The sequence below is a fragment of the Oncorhynchus clarkii genome, chromosome 32 (assembly GCF_045791955.1).
Source record: "Oncorhynchus clarkii lewisi isolate Uvic-CL-2024 chromosome 32, UVic_Ocla_1.0, whole genome shotgun sequence".
In the NCBI taxonomy this organism is placed as follows: domain Eukaryota; kingdom Metazoa; phylum Chordata; class Actinopteri; order Salmoniformes; family Salmonidae; genus Oncorhynchus; species Oncorhynchus clarkii.
In genome coordinates this window covers 14323564-14341640 of record NC_092178.1, presented here as the reverse complement: position 1 = coordinate 14341640, position 18077 = coordinate 14323564, and the positions used below count along the sequence as shown (strand labels likewise).

The 18077-nt window shown below is 46.4% G+C and overlaps 1 pseudogene; it reads right to left on the bottom strand.

Annotated features, from left to right (window-relative positions):
• Nucleotides 1-1245: 1245 nt before the first annotated feature.
• Nucleotides 1246-12013, bottom strand: LOC139391901 (polypeptide N-acetylgalactosaminyltransferase 15-like; annotated as a pseudogene).
• Between the last annotated feature and the right edge of the window lie 6064 nt (nucleotides 12014-18077).

Below are 18077 nucleotides of genomic sequence, written 5' to 3'. Positions count from 1 at the left end.
TTTTGTGACACTACAGCCTTATTCTAAAATTGATGAAATCATTTCCCCTCTGAATCTACACACACTGCCCCAATGACAAAACAAAAACATTTTATCATTTTTTTTGCAAAAAAAATATCAGATTTACATACTGTAAGTATTCAGACCCTTTACTCGGCACTTTGTTGAAGCATCTTTGACAGTGATCACAGCCTCAAGTCTTCTTGGGTATGACGCTACAAGCTTGGCACACCTGTATTTGGGGAGTTTCTTCTGTTCTTCTCTGCAGATCTTCTCAAGCTCTGTCAGGTTGGATGGGGAGCGTCGCTGCGCAGCTATTTTCAGGTCTCTCCAGAGATGTTCAATCCGGTTCACATCCAAGCTTTAGTTGGGACACTCAATGACATTCAGAGACTTGTCCCGAAGCCACTCCTGCGTTGTCTTGGCTGTGTGCTTAGGGTCGTTGTTCTGTTGGAAGGTGAACCTTTGCCCCAGTTCTGAGGTCCTGAGCACTTTGGAGCAGGTTTTCATCAAGGATCTCTTTGTACATTGCATTGCTCTGTTCATCTTTCCCTTGATCCTGACTAGTCTCCCAGTCCCTGCCGCTGAAAAATATCCCCACAGCATGATGCTGCCACCACCATGCTTCACCGTAGGAATGGTGCCAGGTTTCCTCCAGACGTGACGCTTGGCATTCAGGCCAAAGAGTTCAATCTTGGTTTCATCAGACCAAATAATCTTGTTTCTCATGGTCAGAGTCCTTAAGGTGCCTTTTGGCAAACTCCAGGTGGGCTGTCATGTGCCTTTTACTGAGGAGTGGCATCTGTCTGGCCACTTTACCATAAAGCCCTGATTGGTAGAGTGCTGCAGAAATCAAGTTGTAGAAATATCTCAAGGATGATCAATGGAAACAGGATGCACCTGAGCTCAATTTCAAGTCTCATAGCAAAGGGCCTGAATGCTTATGTAAATGTTTTTTATTTTTCATACATTTGCAAAAATGTATAAAAACCTGTTTTGCTTTGTCATTATGGGGTATTATATGTAGATTGCTGAGGGTAAAAATGTAATTACAGCCTTATTGTAAAATACATACATTGTAACCAAATATGAAAAAAAGGGGGAGGGGTCTGAATACTTCCGAATGCATTGTAGAGCCTGTATGTCCCCTTTCCTTTTGCCCTGTGAACCAGATGTGTGAAAAAAGGTCAGGCCCTCAGCACGACTCCTCTTTTAAGACGGCAGAACACACCGCAGCACACCATCTCACATAGGCATCATTACTATGACCTTTAGAACACAGAATGAGAGAGGCCAGGAATACTGGGAGAAATGGGATTCATCATTGGAAATTGACTGATTGAAAGATGATGTAATTGTAACTTGTGCATTGTACCTGCCTGTTTTGTGTTTGTTTTCAATAAAAACAAATAAAAGGATTAATCATTATGCCTACATTATAGGCTATTTGCCAACAAACTCTGGCAATTTCATAAAATAGAATATTCCTTTATGTGCAGCATTGTACAAAATCATAATTTATTTCATCTGTAATGTATGGGTAAATTATTTCCACACCATAGCACTTGCATTATATCCTTAACATCTAAATACAGGTATCGACAGAGGCACGATTCTGATGCCACATGGGTAGCGTTGGCCCATCTCTGGTGACCTTCCGTGTCCTCCTCCTCCTCCTTCACAGCTTCCAGACATCTCTGGGTCTGCAGGTGAACAATCTGGCCACTCAGCTGAAGAAAAATCTAAATAATTAATTGCGTTTGTATCATCATGTCAAGTAACCACACAAACACCTACAGTGCCTTCAGAAAGTATTCAGACCACAGGAGGTTGGTGGCACCTTAATTGGGGAGGACGGGCTCGTGGTAATGGCTGGAGTGGAATGGTAGCAAACACATGGCTTCCATGTTTTAGATACCATTCCATTAGCTCTGTTCCAGCCATTATGAGCTGTCCTCCCCTCAGCAGCCTCCACTGATTCACACCCCTTGACCTTTTCCAAAATGTATTGAGAGTTACAGCCTAAATTTTAAATGGATTACATGGAGATTGTGTGTCACTGGCTTACACACAATACCCCGTAATGTCAAAGTGGAATTATTTTTTGGGGAAATCTTTACAAATAAATGAAAAGCTGGAATGTCTTGAGTCCATAAGTATTCAACCCCTTTGTTGGGGGCGGCAGGTAGCCTAGTGGTTAGAGCGTTGTGTTTGATGCGTTTGATACCATTCCACTCCAGTAACCGAAAGGTTGCTGGATTGAATCCCCGAGCTGACAAGGTAAAAATCTGTCATTCTGCCCCTGAACAAGGCAGTTAACACTCTGTTCCTAGGCCGTCATTGTAAATAAGAATTTGTTCTTAACTGACTTGCCTGTTTAAATAAGAAATGACATAATACGTTTCATGGACTCACTGTGTGTGCAATAATAATGTTCACCATGATTGTTTTATGACTCCCTCTGTAGCCCACACATACAGTTATCTGTAAGAGCCCTCAGAGGAGCATTTCAAACACAGAGTCAACTACAAAGACCAGGGAGGTTTTCCAATGCCTCGCAAAGCAGGGCATATATTAGATAAAAGTAGATTTAAAAAAGAATAATAATAAACGACGACATTGAATATCTCTTTGAGCATAGTGTATCAGCTGCCGGAGATCAAGGAAACCGTCAGAGATTTCACCATGAAGCCAAAGCACTTTAAAATGGTTACAGGGTTTAATGGCTGTGATAGGAGAAAACTGAGGATGAATCAACAACATTGTAGTTACTCCACAATAATAACCTAATTGACGGAGTGAGAAGGAAGCCTGTACATAGTAAAAATATTCCAAAACATGCATCCTGTTTGCAATAAGGCACTGAGGTAAAACTGCAGAAAATGTTGGGCAAAGAAATGAACTTTATGTCCTGAATACAATACATGTTTGAGGCAAATACAACCGATCACTGATACAACCGATCACTGATACAACCGATCACTGATACAACCGATCACTGATACAACCGATCACTGATACAACCGATCACTGAGTACCACGACATATATTTTCAAACATGGTGCTGGCTGCATTAGGTTATGGGTATGCTGGTCATCGGCAAGGACGAGGGTGATTTTCAGGATAAAAAGAAAAGGAATAGATCTAAGCACAGGCAAAATCCTCGAGGAAAACCTTGAGTCTGCTTTCCATTAGTCACTGGCGATACATTCACCTTTCAGCAGGACAATAACCTAAAACACAAGGCCAAATATACACTGGAGTTGCTTACCAAGACGACATTGAATGTTCCTGAGTGAACTAGTTACAGTTGTGACTTAAATCAGCTTGAAAATGTATGGAGACCTGAAAATGTCTGTCTAGCAATAATCAACAACCAATTTGATAGAGCAAATAAAAAGAATAATGGTAAAATATTGAACAATCCAGGTGTGGAAAGACTCACAGCTGTAATTGCTGCCAAAGGTGATTTTAACATGTATTGACTCAGCGGTGTGAATACTTATTCTAATAACATGTTTTCACTTTGTAATTATGGAGTATTGTGTGTAGATGGGTAAGAAAAACAATGGAAGGAGTATAAATAACTTCTGAAGGCACTGTAAATAAGTAACATTTCATACAAATATAAATTATTTATTTTGTTGAAGTTTGCAGTTGTGGGCGTTGATGTCACTTCATGACCTTTGCCCTTTCACTGACCTTGATGACCCTCTACTGTGGTTTGCTGTGGGGCGGCTGATGGGCGGGACATGGTGTTAGTACCACCACCTCCCCCTGGGTGTCAAAACACAGCTGCCTTTTCTGGCACCCAAAGCACCTCGACCATGGAGTTCAGCTCACAGTGGTGGAGAGAGAACAGACAGAAGTAAAAAACTATAGTCTTTATCACTACATCAGCATCGTCATGACGTTTTGATTTAGGAATTTACCATCTGCTCTCACAGTCTCAAATATCATAATCATCCTAATCACCACCATTATCAGGATCATTACATCATTGTCATCATCACCACTCAACACCATCATAATCACCACCATTATCATCATCACCACCATTACCAGGATCATTATCATCAACATCATCATAATTATCATCATCACCACCATTACCAGGATCATTATCATCAACATCATAATTATCATCATCACCACCATTATCAGGATCATTATCATCAACGTCATCATGATTATCATTACCACTCATCATCATCCTCATCATCATGGTTACCTGGTACCCGTTGCTGTTGCAGAGTGCTATGGCCTCCATCCTCATCTGCACAATAGCCAGTGCCAACATTGTACAGCTTAAAAAATACAGACATAATATGTCACAGGATACATGTTCAACATACAAGAAAAAACACAGTATATTCATCAAATAAAAACACAGAAAAGTGGGTGGGTGGGTGAGTGGGTGTGTGTGAGAGAGAGAGAGACTCCTACCTCCCCTGAGAGTGAAGGTCTGCCCTGTGGCATATAGAGTTCTGGGTAGACGTCAGTCAGGAACCAGTGGAAGTTTCTGCAGCCCGGTCTCTTCTTCAGTCTGACTAGCTCTGTAATGTGAAGACACACACAAATTCATTTGAGATCAATGACTCTCTCTTTCACACTCTCGCTTTCTCTCATCCTCACAAACACACACAGACATGCGCACACACACACACAAACACACCTATGGATACAAACCACAGGAGGTTGGTGGCATCTTAATTGGGGAAGATGGGCTCTTGGTAATGGCTGGAGTGGAATGGTATCAAACACATGGCTTCCATGTTTTTGATGACAATCCACTTACTCCGTTCCAGCCATTATTATGAGCCGTCCTCCCCTCAGCAGCCTCCACTGATATAAACGCATGCATACACACACCACTTACCTGTCTGATGAAGTGATCTGTCTGTTAGTAGATCTTCCAGCCAGGTGTCAGCGATGCTGATGTTGTTCCTCTGGAGGATGTCCTGGTCAGGGAGGGGGTAGGACAGGTGATGGCTCCTCAAGTGAGCCACTCTGGAGCAGGGGACCACCTCCATGAAATCCCCCACACAACTACACCTGGACAGAGACACACAGACAGATAGACAGACTGGCAGACAGTTGACAAACATACAGTAGAGACAGACAGAGACAGTTGGCAGACACAGAGAGTTGGCAGAGACAGACAGACACAGTTGATAGATTTAGAGACAGACACAGAGACCGACAGTTGGCAGAGACAGACAGACACAGTTGATAGATTTAGAGACAGACACAGAGTTGACAGACAGAGAGTCTCCATTGAGTCCAATCAGACTCCATTACTTTTGCTACCATGTCAAAATGTCTGCATGCCTGTCAGACATCTCAACTTGGATGTCGGCCCTCCACATCAGGCACAACCTCGACAAATGAAGCTGCTCTTCTTCCCGGGGAATGCCTGCTCGCTCCATGAACTCTCCATCACAAGTTCTCCCATGTCACTCCACTGGCCTCCTGTCAAACCTTGCATTATCTTCCCGACCCTGGTGCTTGCCCACAGAGCAGCAAAGGGAACTGCCCCTCCCTACCTTCAGGCTCTGCTCCAACCCTACATCTGTTCTGCTTCCTCCGGTCTCTTGGCCCTCCCACCCATAGGGGAGGGCAGCTCCTGTTCAGCCCAATCAAAGCTTTTCTCTGTCCTGGCACCCCAATGGTGGAACAAGCTTCCCCCTAGTCAGGACAGCGGAGTCCCTGCCTATCTTTAGATAACGTCTGAAACCCTACCACTTTGAAGAGTATCTTAAATAACTCTCACGGCGCCCCCCAAAAAGCACCGACTTTGCTGATAAATAACTTGCTGAGGGGAAATGTATTTGATACGATTGTGATGTGTTGTTTTAAGATGAATGCACTAATTGTAGGCCGCGCTGGATAAGAGTGTTTGCTAAATGACTAAAATGTTTTTAAAAATATATATACAGTGCCTTGCGAAAGTATTCGCCCCCCTTGAACTTTGCGACCTTTTGCCACATTTCAGGCTTCAAACATAAAGTATTAGTATATAAAGTATGTATTTTTTTGTGAAGAATCAACAAGTGGGACACAATCATGAAGTGGAACGACATTTATTGGATATTTCAAACTTTTTTAACAAATCAAAAACTGAAAAATTGGGCGTGCAAAATTATTCAGCCCCTTTACTTTCAGTGCAGCAAACTCTCTCCAGAAGTTCAGTGAGGATCTCTGAATGATCCAATGTTGACCTAAATGACTAATGATGATAAATACAATCCACCTGTGTGTAATTAAGTCTCCGTATAAAAGCACCTGCACTGTGATAGTCTCAGAGGTCCGTTAAAAGCGCAGAGAGAGGCCTCCCGGGTGGCGCAGTGGTTAAGGGCGCTGTACTGCAGCGCCAGCTGTGCCATCAGAGTCCCTGGGTTCGCGCCCAGGCTCTGTCGAAACCGGCCGCGACCGGGAGGTCCGTGGGGCGACGCACAATTGGCCTAGCGCCGTCCGGGTTAGGGAGGGATTGGTCGGTAGGGATCTCCTTTTCTCATCGCGCACCAGCGACTCCTGTGGCGGGCCGGGCGCAGTGCGCGCTAGCCAAGGTTGCCAGGTGCACGGTGTAGCCACATTGGTGCGGCTGGCTTCCGGGTTGGATGCGCGCTGTGTTAAGAAGCAGTACGGCTGGTTGGGTTGTGTATCGGAGGACGCATGACATTCAGCCTTCGTCTCTCCCGAGCCCGTACGGGAGTTGTAGCAATGAGACAAGATAGTAGCTACTACAACAATTGGATACCACGAAATTGGGGAGAAAAAGGGGTAAAAAAAAAAAAAAAAAAAACGCAGAGAGCATCATGAAGAACAAGGAACACACCAGGCAGGTCCAAGATACTGTTGTGAAGAAGTTTAAAGCCGGATTTGGATACAAAAATATTTCCCAAGCTTTAAACATCCCAAGGAGCACTGTGCAAGCGATAATATTGAAATGGAAGGAGTACCACTGCAAATCTACCAAGACCTGGCCGTCCCTCTAAACTTTCAGCTCATACAAGGAGAAGACTGATCAGAGATGCAGCCAAGAGGCCCATGATCACTCTGGATGAACTGCAGAGATCTACAGCTGAGGTGGGAGACTCTGTCCATAGGACAACAATCTGGCCTTTATGGAAGAGTGGCAAGAAGAAAGCCATTTCTTAAAGATATCCATAAAAAGTGCCGTTTAAAGTTTGCCACAAGCCACCTGGGAGACACACCAAACATGTGGAAGAAGGTGCTCTGGTCAGATGAAACCAAAATTGAACTTTTTGGCAACAATGCAAAACGTTATGTTTGGCGTAAAAGCAACACAGCTCATCACCCTGAACACACCATCCCCACTGTCAAACATGGTGGTGGCAGCATCATGGTTTGGGCCTGCTTTTCTTCAGCAGGGACAGGGAAGATGGTTAATTGATGGGAAGATGGATGGAGCCAAATACAGGACCATTCTGGAAGAAAACCTGATGGAGTCTGCAAAAGACCTGAGACTGGGACGGAGATTTGTCTTCCAACAAGACAATGATCCAAAACATAAAGCAAAATCTACAATGGAATGGTTCAAAAATAAGCATATCCAGGTGTTAGAATGGCCAAGTCAAAGTCCAGACCTGAATCCAATCGAGAATCTGTGGAAATAACTGAAAACTGCTGTTCACAAATGCTCTCCATCCAACCTCACTGAGCAAGGAGGAATGGGAAAAAATGTCAGTCTCTCGATGTGCAAAACTGATAGAGACATACCCCAAGCGACTTACAGCTGTAATCGCAGCAAAAGGTGGCGCTACAAAGTATTAACTTAAGGGGGCTGAATAATTTTGCACGCCCAATTTTTCAGTTTTTGATTTGTTAAAAAAGTTTGAAATATCCAATAAATGTCGTTCCACTTCATGATTGTGTCCCACTTGTTGTTGATTCTTCACAAAAAAATACAGTTGTATGTCTTTATGTTTGAAGCCTGAAACGTGGCAAAAGGTCGCAAAGTTCAAGGGGGCCGAATACTTTCACAAGGCACTGTATAATATGTTTATCTGGGGGGACTTGTATCATAGCAACCAAAAATCAGTTCAGCCATTCTGCTGCTGATTTCTGACTAGCTGGATATAGTTATCTGCAAGTAACCATTTCATAACCAGAATCATTTCATAAAAGATAATGGAAGAGGAGCAGGGGGATGGAGACAGTAAGGAAATAAAGTGGCTGAAGAGCGAGATAGAGAGGGGGGAAAGAGAGAGATGTGGGAGAAAGAAAGAGGGAGCGGGAGAGAGAGTGAGGTGGGTGAAAGAAAGAGAGGGGGAGAAAGAGAGGGGGGAAAGAGGGGGAGAGAGAGAGAGGGAGGAGAAAGAGAGGGGGGGTAAGAGGGGGAGAGAGATAGAGGGAGGAGAAAGAGAGGGAGAGAGAGGTGGAGTAGTGCCAGGCAGCAGGATAAGGACTCTGTTTAATCAACTAGTCTTAATGGCTGCTACCCTGCTGGACACAGCTCAGCCCGGTTCGACACCAGCTAAGTACTGTAGGTCCGGAGGCAATTCAGGACTGGATATAATACACGGAGACATAAGGGAAAGAGATGTTTGTGTGCATGCGGTCCTGATGTGTGGATACCTGTCCTGTGCCACTCCAGTAGTGGCTCCAACCAGCCACTGCGGCATCCGCAGTGTGAGTCCATGAAGACCAGTGCCTCCCCCACAGCTCTGGCAGAGTGTGACGACCTGCCACGCCCAGACGCCGCGTCCTGCGGACCAGACACACCCCTTCCAGCCACGACACATACTCACTCTGCACAATCTTCAGGTGACCTTCAGATAGGAGAGGCAGAGTCAGGGCCAGGTGACCTAGAAGTAAGGGATGTAGGGTCAGGTGACCTAGAGATAAGGGATGTAGGGTCAGGTTCAGGTGACCTAGAGGTGAGGGATGTAGGGTCAGGTGACCTAGAGATAAGGGATATAGGGTCAGGTTCAGGTGACCTAGAGGTAAGGGATGTAGGGTCAGGTGACCTAGAGATAAGGGATGTAGAGTCAGGGTCAGGTGACCTAGAGGTAAGGGATGTAGGGTCAGGTGACCTAGAGATAAGGGATGTAGGGTCAGGTTCAGGTGACCTAGAGGTAAGGGATGTAGGGTCAGGTGACCTAGAGATAAGGGATATAGGGTCAGGTTCAGGTGACCTAGAGGTAAGGGATGTAGGGTCAGGTGACCTAGAGATAAGGGCTGTAGGGTCAGGTTCAGGTGACCTAGAGGTAAGGGATGTAGGGTCAGGTGACCTAGAGATAAGGGATGTAGGGTCAGGTGACCTAGAGATAAGGGATGTAGGGTCAGGTGACCTAGAGATAAGGGACGTAGGGTCAGGGTCAGGTGACCTAGAGATAAGGGATGTAGGTTCAGGTGACCTAGAGATAAGGGATGTAGGGTCAGGTTCAGGTGACCTAGAGTTAAGGGATGTAGGGTCAGGTGACCTAGAGATAAGGGATGAAGGTTCAGGTGACCTAGAGATAAGGGATGTAGGGTCAGGTTCAGGTGACCTAGAGTTAAGGGATGTAGGGTCAGGTTCAGGTGACCTAGAGTTAAGGGATGTAGGGTCAGGTTCAGGTGACCTAGAGTTAAGGGATGTAGGGTCAGTTGACCTAGAGATAAGGGATGTAGGGTCAGGTTCAGGTGACCTAGAGTTAAGGGATGTAGGGTCAGGGTCAGGTGACCTAGAGATAAGGGATGTAGGTTCAGGTGACCTAGAGTTAAGGGATGTAGGGTCAGGGTCAGGTGACCTAGAGATAAGGGATGTAGGGTCAGGTTCAGGTGACCTAGAGATAAGGGATGTAGGGTCAGGTGACCTAGAGTTAAGGGATGTAGGGTCAGGGTCAGGTGACCTAGAGATAAGGGATGTAGGGTCAGGTTCAGGTGACCTAGAGGTAAGGGATGTAGTTAAGGAGTTAGAGTTAAGAGATAAGGGATGTAGGGTCAGGTGACCTAGAGATAAGGGATGTAGGGTCAGGTGACCTAGAGTTAAGGGATGTAGGGTCAGGGTCAGGTGACCTAGAGATAAGGGATGTAGGTTCAGGTGACCTAGAGTTAAGGGATGTAGGGTCAGGTTCAGGTGACCTAGAGATAAGGGATGTAGGGTCAGGTGACCTAGAGATAAGGGATGTAGGGTCAGGGTCAGGTGACCTAGAGATAAGGGATGTAGGGTCAGGTTCAGGTGACCTAGAGGTAAGGGATGTAGTTAAGGAGTTAGAGTTAAGAGATAAGGGATGTAGGGTCAGGTGACCTAGAGATAAGGGATGTAGGGTCAGGTGACCTAGAGATAAGGGATGTAGGGTCAGGTTCAGGTGACCTAGAGATAAGGGATGTAGGGTCAGGTGACCTAGAGATAAGGGATGTAGGGTCAGGTTCAGGTGACCTAGAGATAAGGGATGTAGGGTCAGGTGACCTAGAGATAAGGGATGTAGGGTCAGGGTCAGGTGACCTAGAGATAAAGGATGTAGGATCAGGTTCAGGTGGCCTAGAGATAAGGGATGTAGGGTCAGGGTCAGGTGACCTAGAGATAAGGGATGTAGGGTCAGGTGACCTAGAGATAAGGGATGTAGGGTCAGGGTCAGGTGACCTAGAGATAAGGGATGAAGGGTCAGGTTCAGTTGACCTAGAGATAAGGGATGTAGGGTCAGGTTCAGGTGACCTGGAGATAAGGGACGTAGGGTCAGGTGACCTAGAGATAAGGGATGTAGGGTCAGGGTCAGACAAATGCCCAATTCCAAATGAACCCTTGGGATGGATGGGCACAGTTGTAACATGGGCATATCACCACTCAGGTTGACTACTTGGGGGCTAGGGGGCTATTCAGCTAACGAAAATAGTTTAAAAGGGTGAGAAGAGAGTGAACAAGTTTAGTTTGATATGCAGTAATGTTGTAGTGGTACTTTAGCCTATTGAGATACACTTCCTGTCTTGTGTTTGAGTACTGTGTCTTCTTCATGCACCATGCTGACTAAAAGTCGTCCACGAGAAGGACCTTGAGCAGGTGCTGCTTTGGCGCAGTGTTGGGCATGCTGTGCACAGTGCGCAGAAGCGCGGACCAAGCCTCATCATGGAAACAGATCCACTACGCTCTCGGGCGGCAGGGACTCACTGTAACGTTCCACGAGGCACCAGTCAAAGCATTCCCATTGATTGGCAGGAGAATAGAGAGGGGATGGGCAATTACGCATGAACCCATAGGCTTCCCATTAAACAATATACCATATTTCGTGGTAGGGATATCTTGAACATTTATCCTTGATCGAGTTATCTAGTTATTTTTGCAACTTGGGCTCCCGGTCTGAGGCACTGCATCTCAGTGCTAGAGGCGTCAATCCAGACACCCTTGTTCGAATCCAGACTGCATCACAACCGGCTGTGATTGGGAGTCCCATAGGGCAGCGCACAATTGGCCCAGCGTCGTCCGGGTTTGGCCGGTGTAGGCCGTCATTGTAAATAATAATTTGTTCTTAACGGACTTGCCTAGTTAAATAAAGGTTCAATGAAGAAAAAAAAGCAATTTTACCGTGGTCCACTCCTTCGGCATATGCAGGACACTTACGCAGGATGACGTGCCTCGGACAGTCTTCTGTGCAGTGACTGCCTTTCGCTTTCCACCACCTCATTAAAGCCGTACTTCTGCAAAGCAGACTTCTTCATGTCCTTCTCCAGCCCCTCCAGCTTCAGCCGCACCGGTCTCCCCATATCTTCGCGCGTCGGTAGCATCGATTCCTTCTTAGCGCTCAATATAACCACCCGGTAACTGCCCTTCCTCTGTGGAAGAGCTGGGTTCCTCACCTGGGTTGAGGGCATGTAGAGAAGCTGGCCTTCCTGCAGCAAGTTAAGCGACTGGAGACCGGTTTGGCCCGGTCCCAGGAGTTCACGATCACCGGAGAGACGCTGGACGGGACGGCGGGTCAAGCTGGGCGGTGTCTGGGTTTGATCCCGAAAGACCAGCAGTCAGACAGAGCATCATCTGTCGGCAGGGTCAGGGTCTGCTCCAAAGCCTCATAGGGAGAGAGAGGAGGCGGAAGGGTTCACATAGATAAATCAGGGCTGAATCGTATCCCCCACATCATTTACAGATGCTGTGCCTTTTGGCTACAATTTAATCATGAAGCTTCAGGCTTGCAACATATAGTCCGGAATTAAATGTCCCAAAGGTGTTACGCACAGATGTTGTTGATCTATACTTTTTTCATCCATGCATGGTAATTCCACCACGAGCCTACATTTTTCCCAAAACTTCAGTTCTACGCACTTCGCCTCAGCTTGGACAAGTGCATCCGAAGTGCCGCTGGTTTGCAGTTCTATGCCCCTTGTTCGTGATGCTCATTGCTGTGGGAATGAGAGAGGTGCGTAAAATATTCCCTTCCAGCTGCGCTCCCGTGGTCCTAACGCAAGATTTAACTCTTGCAAGAATAACGGATTTGAAGCGCACACCTGTTTAAACACTGTAGCTCTCTGTCACCATAATGACTTAATGGGAATAACAGTTTAGGAAAGACCAAGGTCAAATTCGTTTTATACTGGATATTCGATAGATGTTCGGTTTTCTCTCATCAATAGCTTTTGAACCAAGCATGCCATGACAATGAAGATGGTATATTCTGAATCAGGGTGGATGGAGAACAAGCCACTTCATTTTTTTGTATAACTTTTTTTTATAATAAGATTTTGCCTTTCAGTCTTTAATAGCTCTTACACAAGTGTTCCATGAATATGAACATTATGTTTTCGGAATCAGGTGAGGATGGACAACAAGGCACGGCTTTGACGAAAAGTATTATATATATATTTTTGCTTTCAATCTTCAATAGCTCTTACACAAAGTGTGCCAAGACTGTCGAAGTTATATATTCTGAAATGTTGAGGATAGACAAAAATCTAAGGCTTTAGTTTTTTACAAATTCCGATTTTTGTCCATCCTCCCCCAATCAGAACATATAATTGCCATCGTCATGGCACACTTTGTGTAAGAGCTTTTGAAGACTGAAAGCAAATATCAAATAAATAAAAATAATACAAAATAAAAACAGCAGATTTTTGTCCATTCTCTGCTGAGAATATATTATTTTTATGGTCATGGTACGCATTGTCTAAGAGCTATGGAAGACTGAAGGCAAAACAAATCAAATAAATACGACATTTCAAAAAAATCTAAGCCCGATTCAGAATATATCGTTTTCATAGTCATGGCACACTTTGTGTAAGAGCTATTGAAGATTGAAAGCAATTAAATAATAAATCAATTCCACAAAATAAAAGCAGTGGATTTTTTCTCCATCCTCCCCCCAGAATATATAGTTTTCATAGTAACGCCTGCTCCCGCTCTCCCTCTCTGGTGCCAGGCTGCCCTTCATTACGCGCAGCAACGCTCATTGGACTCACCTGGACTCCTTTGTTGATTGGCCCGTCTATAACTGTCTGCTCCCCCGTTTGTTCCCTGTATCTGCATTAATGTTGTTATGTGTTCTTGTCTAATCTCCGTCCTGTTCCCTTCCATGTCTGTTGATAATGAAATGTTCACTCCCTGTACCTGTGTCTCGCCTCGACCAGCTTCGATCCCTACAGAATGCAGACACCACTAAAAGAAGCATCAGGGAGTTTTGGTTGGCGACGTCGGGTCCGGAGGCCGTCGCCGAGGGAACTGGGGGTGCCTCAGCTAGCTCCTCGGGCTACCATGCCTTAGCTGGCTAGAAAGGTCGTATTGCCTCAGTGGGCTCTGCAGGTGCCCACACCACATCATGCTTCAGCCGGCCCATCAGGCTCCCACGCCTCAGCCAGTTCGTCGGGCTTCTATGCCCCCAGCCGGCTTGTCCAGTGCCCATGCCTCGGCCGGCCCGTCAGGCTCGCCCAGGTGGGACGCCGGGTGGCGCCCCTAGAGGGGAGGGGGGTACTGTCACACCAGCTCCCGCTCTCCCTCTCTGGCGCTCGAGGACGCCAGGCTGCCCTTCATTACGCACACCTGTTACTATCATTATGAGCAGCAGCGCTCATTGGACTCACCTGGACTCCTTTACTTTGTTGATTGCCCAATCTATAATGATCTGCTCCCCTGTTTGTTCCCTGTGTCTGGATGAATGTCGTTATGTGTTCTTATCCAGACGCTGCCCTGTTTGTTCCCTGTGTCTGGATGAATGTCGTTATGTGTTCTTATCCAGACGCTGCCCTGTTTGTTCCCTGTGTCTGGATGAATGTCGTTATGTGTTCTTCTCCAGACGCTGCCCTGTTTGTTCCCTGTGTCTGGATGAATGTCGTTATGTGTTCTTCTCCAGACGCTGCCCTGTTTGTTCTCTGTGTCTGGATGAATGTCGTTATGTGTTCTTCTCCAGACGCTGCCCTGTTTGTTCCCTGTGTCTGGATGAATGTCGTTATGTGTTCTTATCCAGACGCTGCCCTGTTTGTTCCCTGTGTCTGGATGAATGTCGTTATGTGTTCTTCTCCAGACGCTGCCCTGTTTGTTCCCTGTGTCTGGATGAATGTCGTTATGTGTTCTTATCCAGACGCTGCCCTGTTTGTTCCCTGTGTCTGGATGAATGTCGTTATGTGTTCTTATCCAGACGCTGCCCTGTTTGTTCCCTGTGTCTGGATGAATGTCGTTATGTGTTCTTCTCCAGACGCTGCCCTGTTTGTTCCCTGTGTCTGGATGAATGTCGTTATGTGTTCTTATCCAGACGCTGCCCTGTTTGTTCCCTGTGTCTGGATGAATGTCGTTATGTGTTCTTATCCAGACGCTGCCTGTCCTGTTCCTGATCCATGTCTGTTGATTATTGCATGTTCACTCCCTGTACCTGCTTCTCGTTTCTACCAGCGTCGATCCCTACACATAGTCATGGCACACTTTGTCTAAGAGCTATTGAAGATTGAAAGCAAAAAATGCAATAATAAACTAAAGCTGTGGATTTTTGTCCATCCTCCCCTGACTCAGAATAGTCAAGGCATGCTCGGTTCAAGAGCTTTTGATGAGAGAAAACCGAATTTCCACCATATATCCAATATAAAACTAATTTGACCTAATTTTAGGGAACCAATATCTATAGCCTTAGGCAGGCTACTATAAAAACAGAAAAGAAAATAGAGGCAAATAACTAAAATACATCAGGTCATCCAAATCCATTTGTCATGAGTAACCATTTGTCATTTAGCCATCATTAGGGCCTATATCTGTTGTCAAACTGAAAGAAGGGGCAATATAAACAGAGAACAGACCCGCTCATCAACATAATTTATTTGTGTGGCTCAGTTGGTAGTGCATTGCACTTGCAACACCAGGGTTGTGGGTTTGATTCCCATGGGGGACCAGTATGGGAGAAAAAAGTATGAAAATGTATGTACCCCCTACTATAAATCCAGAGCATCTGCTAAATTACTACAATATAATTTTTTTTGAAATGGTGTGTGAGCGTACTTCCCTCCTCGCAGTGACCTCAAGACAGCATCTCTCCCCGGTGCGTCACACATCAACGTTTTTCCCCGAGCCAGCTGGCCAACTGCTTCGTGGTCCCATGACTGTCTGTTTGTGTTGTGAGGCCAGCGGCCGCAGACACGATCTCTCCAGTTTTCACATTGATTATTTGCAGCCTCCACGGCTGTTTTCTTCCCCATTGTTGGAAGCAGGGCTCCACAGGGGCCCAAAATGTCCTTTCCTCCTTCCCCCCTTTTGGTCAACTTTTAGATTGAACATATTTTCGATGAGACCCATGCAGCCAACTTTAACGCTAGTGTGAAGGTGGCCACAGTATGCTGAAAGGACAACATGATAAATACATAGTCTACATAGTCCATATAGTCTTAAGTCTGTCTCTATCTTGTCGCTCTGTATGTTTCTCCTTATGTCTCAGTCTCATGATATATCACAGGGGTGGGCAACTCCAGTCCTCCAGGGTCTGGTTGGTGTCACACTTTGTCTCCATCCCTAGCAAACACAGCTGATTAATAAAATTGAATTCTAAACTAAAGATCATGATTAGGTGATTATTGGGGCAAAACCGTGACAGGCCCTCAAGGACTGGAATTGCCCACCCCTGATATATGTATGGTCTTCTCTCTGTGTTGGCATGCCTGTCTGTCAGTGTTGACAGAGTTTGTTCTGTCTTTATAGTTGATTGTCTCTATAATTACACAATTAGTCTCTCTGAGGCCCCTGGGTAATGGAGTCCACTGAGGGGTGATTCCATGCTCTCGTGTGTGAAGTCTCCCTAGATCTAGGATCAGCTTCCCCTCCACTAATCCTAACATTTAGTGTGGATAATGCAAAGTTTTTTTTACATTTATTTGATTTATTTTACCCCGTTTTCCCCCCAATTTTGTGGTATCCAATTGTTTTACTGACTGTTCGCTACAACTCCCGTACGGGCTCGGGAGAGACGAAGGTCTCCCAACCAAGCCGCACTGCTTCTTAACACAGCACGCATCCAACCCGGAAGCCAGCCGCACCAATGTGTCAGAGGAAACACCGTGCACCTGGCAACCTTGGTTAGCGCTTACTGCGCACGGCCCGCCACATGAGTCGCTGGTGCGCGATGAGACAAGGATATCCCTACCGGCCAACCCCTCCCTAACCCGGACGACGCTAGGCCAATTGTGCATCACCCCATGGACTTCCCGGTCGCGGCTGGTTACGACAGAGCCTAGGCGCGAACCCAGAGTCTCTGGTGGCACAGCTGGCGCTGCAGTACAGCGCCCTTAACCACTGCGCCACCCGGGAGGCCGGACCACCCTACTCCTGATTACAGAGGAGAAGGAGGGGGAGGGCACACCTGGAGAGAGAAGGAGGGGGAGAGAGAGAAGGAGGGGGAGGGCACACCTGGAGAGAGAAGGAGGGGGAGGGCACACCTGGAGAGAGAAGGAGGGGGAGAGAGAGAAGGAGGGGGAGGGCACACCTGGAGAGAGAAGGAGGGGGAGGGCACACCTGGAGAGAGAAGGAGGGGGAGGGCACACCTGGAGAGAGAAGGAGGGGGTTGGCACACCTGGAGAGAGAAGGAGGGGGAGAGAGAGAAGGAGGGGGAGGGCACACCTGGAGAGAGAAGGAGGGGGAGAGAGAGAAGGAGGGGGAGGGCACACCTGGAGAGAGAAGGAGGGGGAGAGAGAGAAGGAGGGGGAGGGCACACCTGGAGAGAGAAGGAGGGGGAGAGAGAGAAGGAGGGGGAGGGCACACCTGGAGAGAGAAGGAGGGGGAGGGCACACCTGGAGAAAGAAGGAGGGGGAGAGGTAAAGTGAAGAAGAGAGGATGAGATGGAATGAAAGGGAATGGAGAGCAGGGAAGAGAGAGCCGAGTCAGGGAGAAAGAAAGATTGACTAAGTGACAGAGGGGATGAGAGGTAAAAATACGATCTAGAAAATGAAAGAAAGGAATGTTAGAAAGAAGAAAGAGAGCATAAGTTACAGGGCATATTTCTCATCCCACACTTCCTCCTCAGGAATGTTCCTTCGTTCCTTCCTCATCTAGAAGCCAGTGGTGTAAGTAAGGAGGGGGGCAAGGGCTTGCTTGTAACCACCACCCTCCCACCCACCCCCCCTCTCCCCCTTGTTAGAGAGGTATGTTTGTTCTGAATAGCCTATTTCTATCTGACAGTTCCAAAGCGTTGGGTTGTATTCGGTCGTCACTAGTTAACACAACCCTAACCTTAAATTATGACCAAAAAGCACTTTTTTGTAGCCAAATTTGACTTTGTGTCTGTGGAGTCTGGTTTTGTGGCTGTGGAGTCTGGTTTTGTGGCTGTGTTTTGTATTGGAAGCCCTTGTATTCTGTCAACACTTCCTGGTTTTGTGTGAACTCAGATGACAGTTATCAGGTCTAGCCAGCAGAGGGGGGCATGAGTGTTCAGCCAGAGAGTAAATATTCTCGGTGTCATGTGCTTCAAGATCAGTAGCTCTGGATCATTATTTTTCCAGATTCCAGCAGAACCTTCAGCCATTGGGACCAGAGTGACAGCCAGTAAATCAAAGAGAAAATTCAGGTTAAGCAGGTAGAGACCTCCCTCCCAACCCCACAGGACCTTTCTCTATGTAAATACATTTCATTACATCACTTACTTGAAGCTTCGCTAAGATCCTTTCATTTCCAGCCAGAG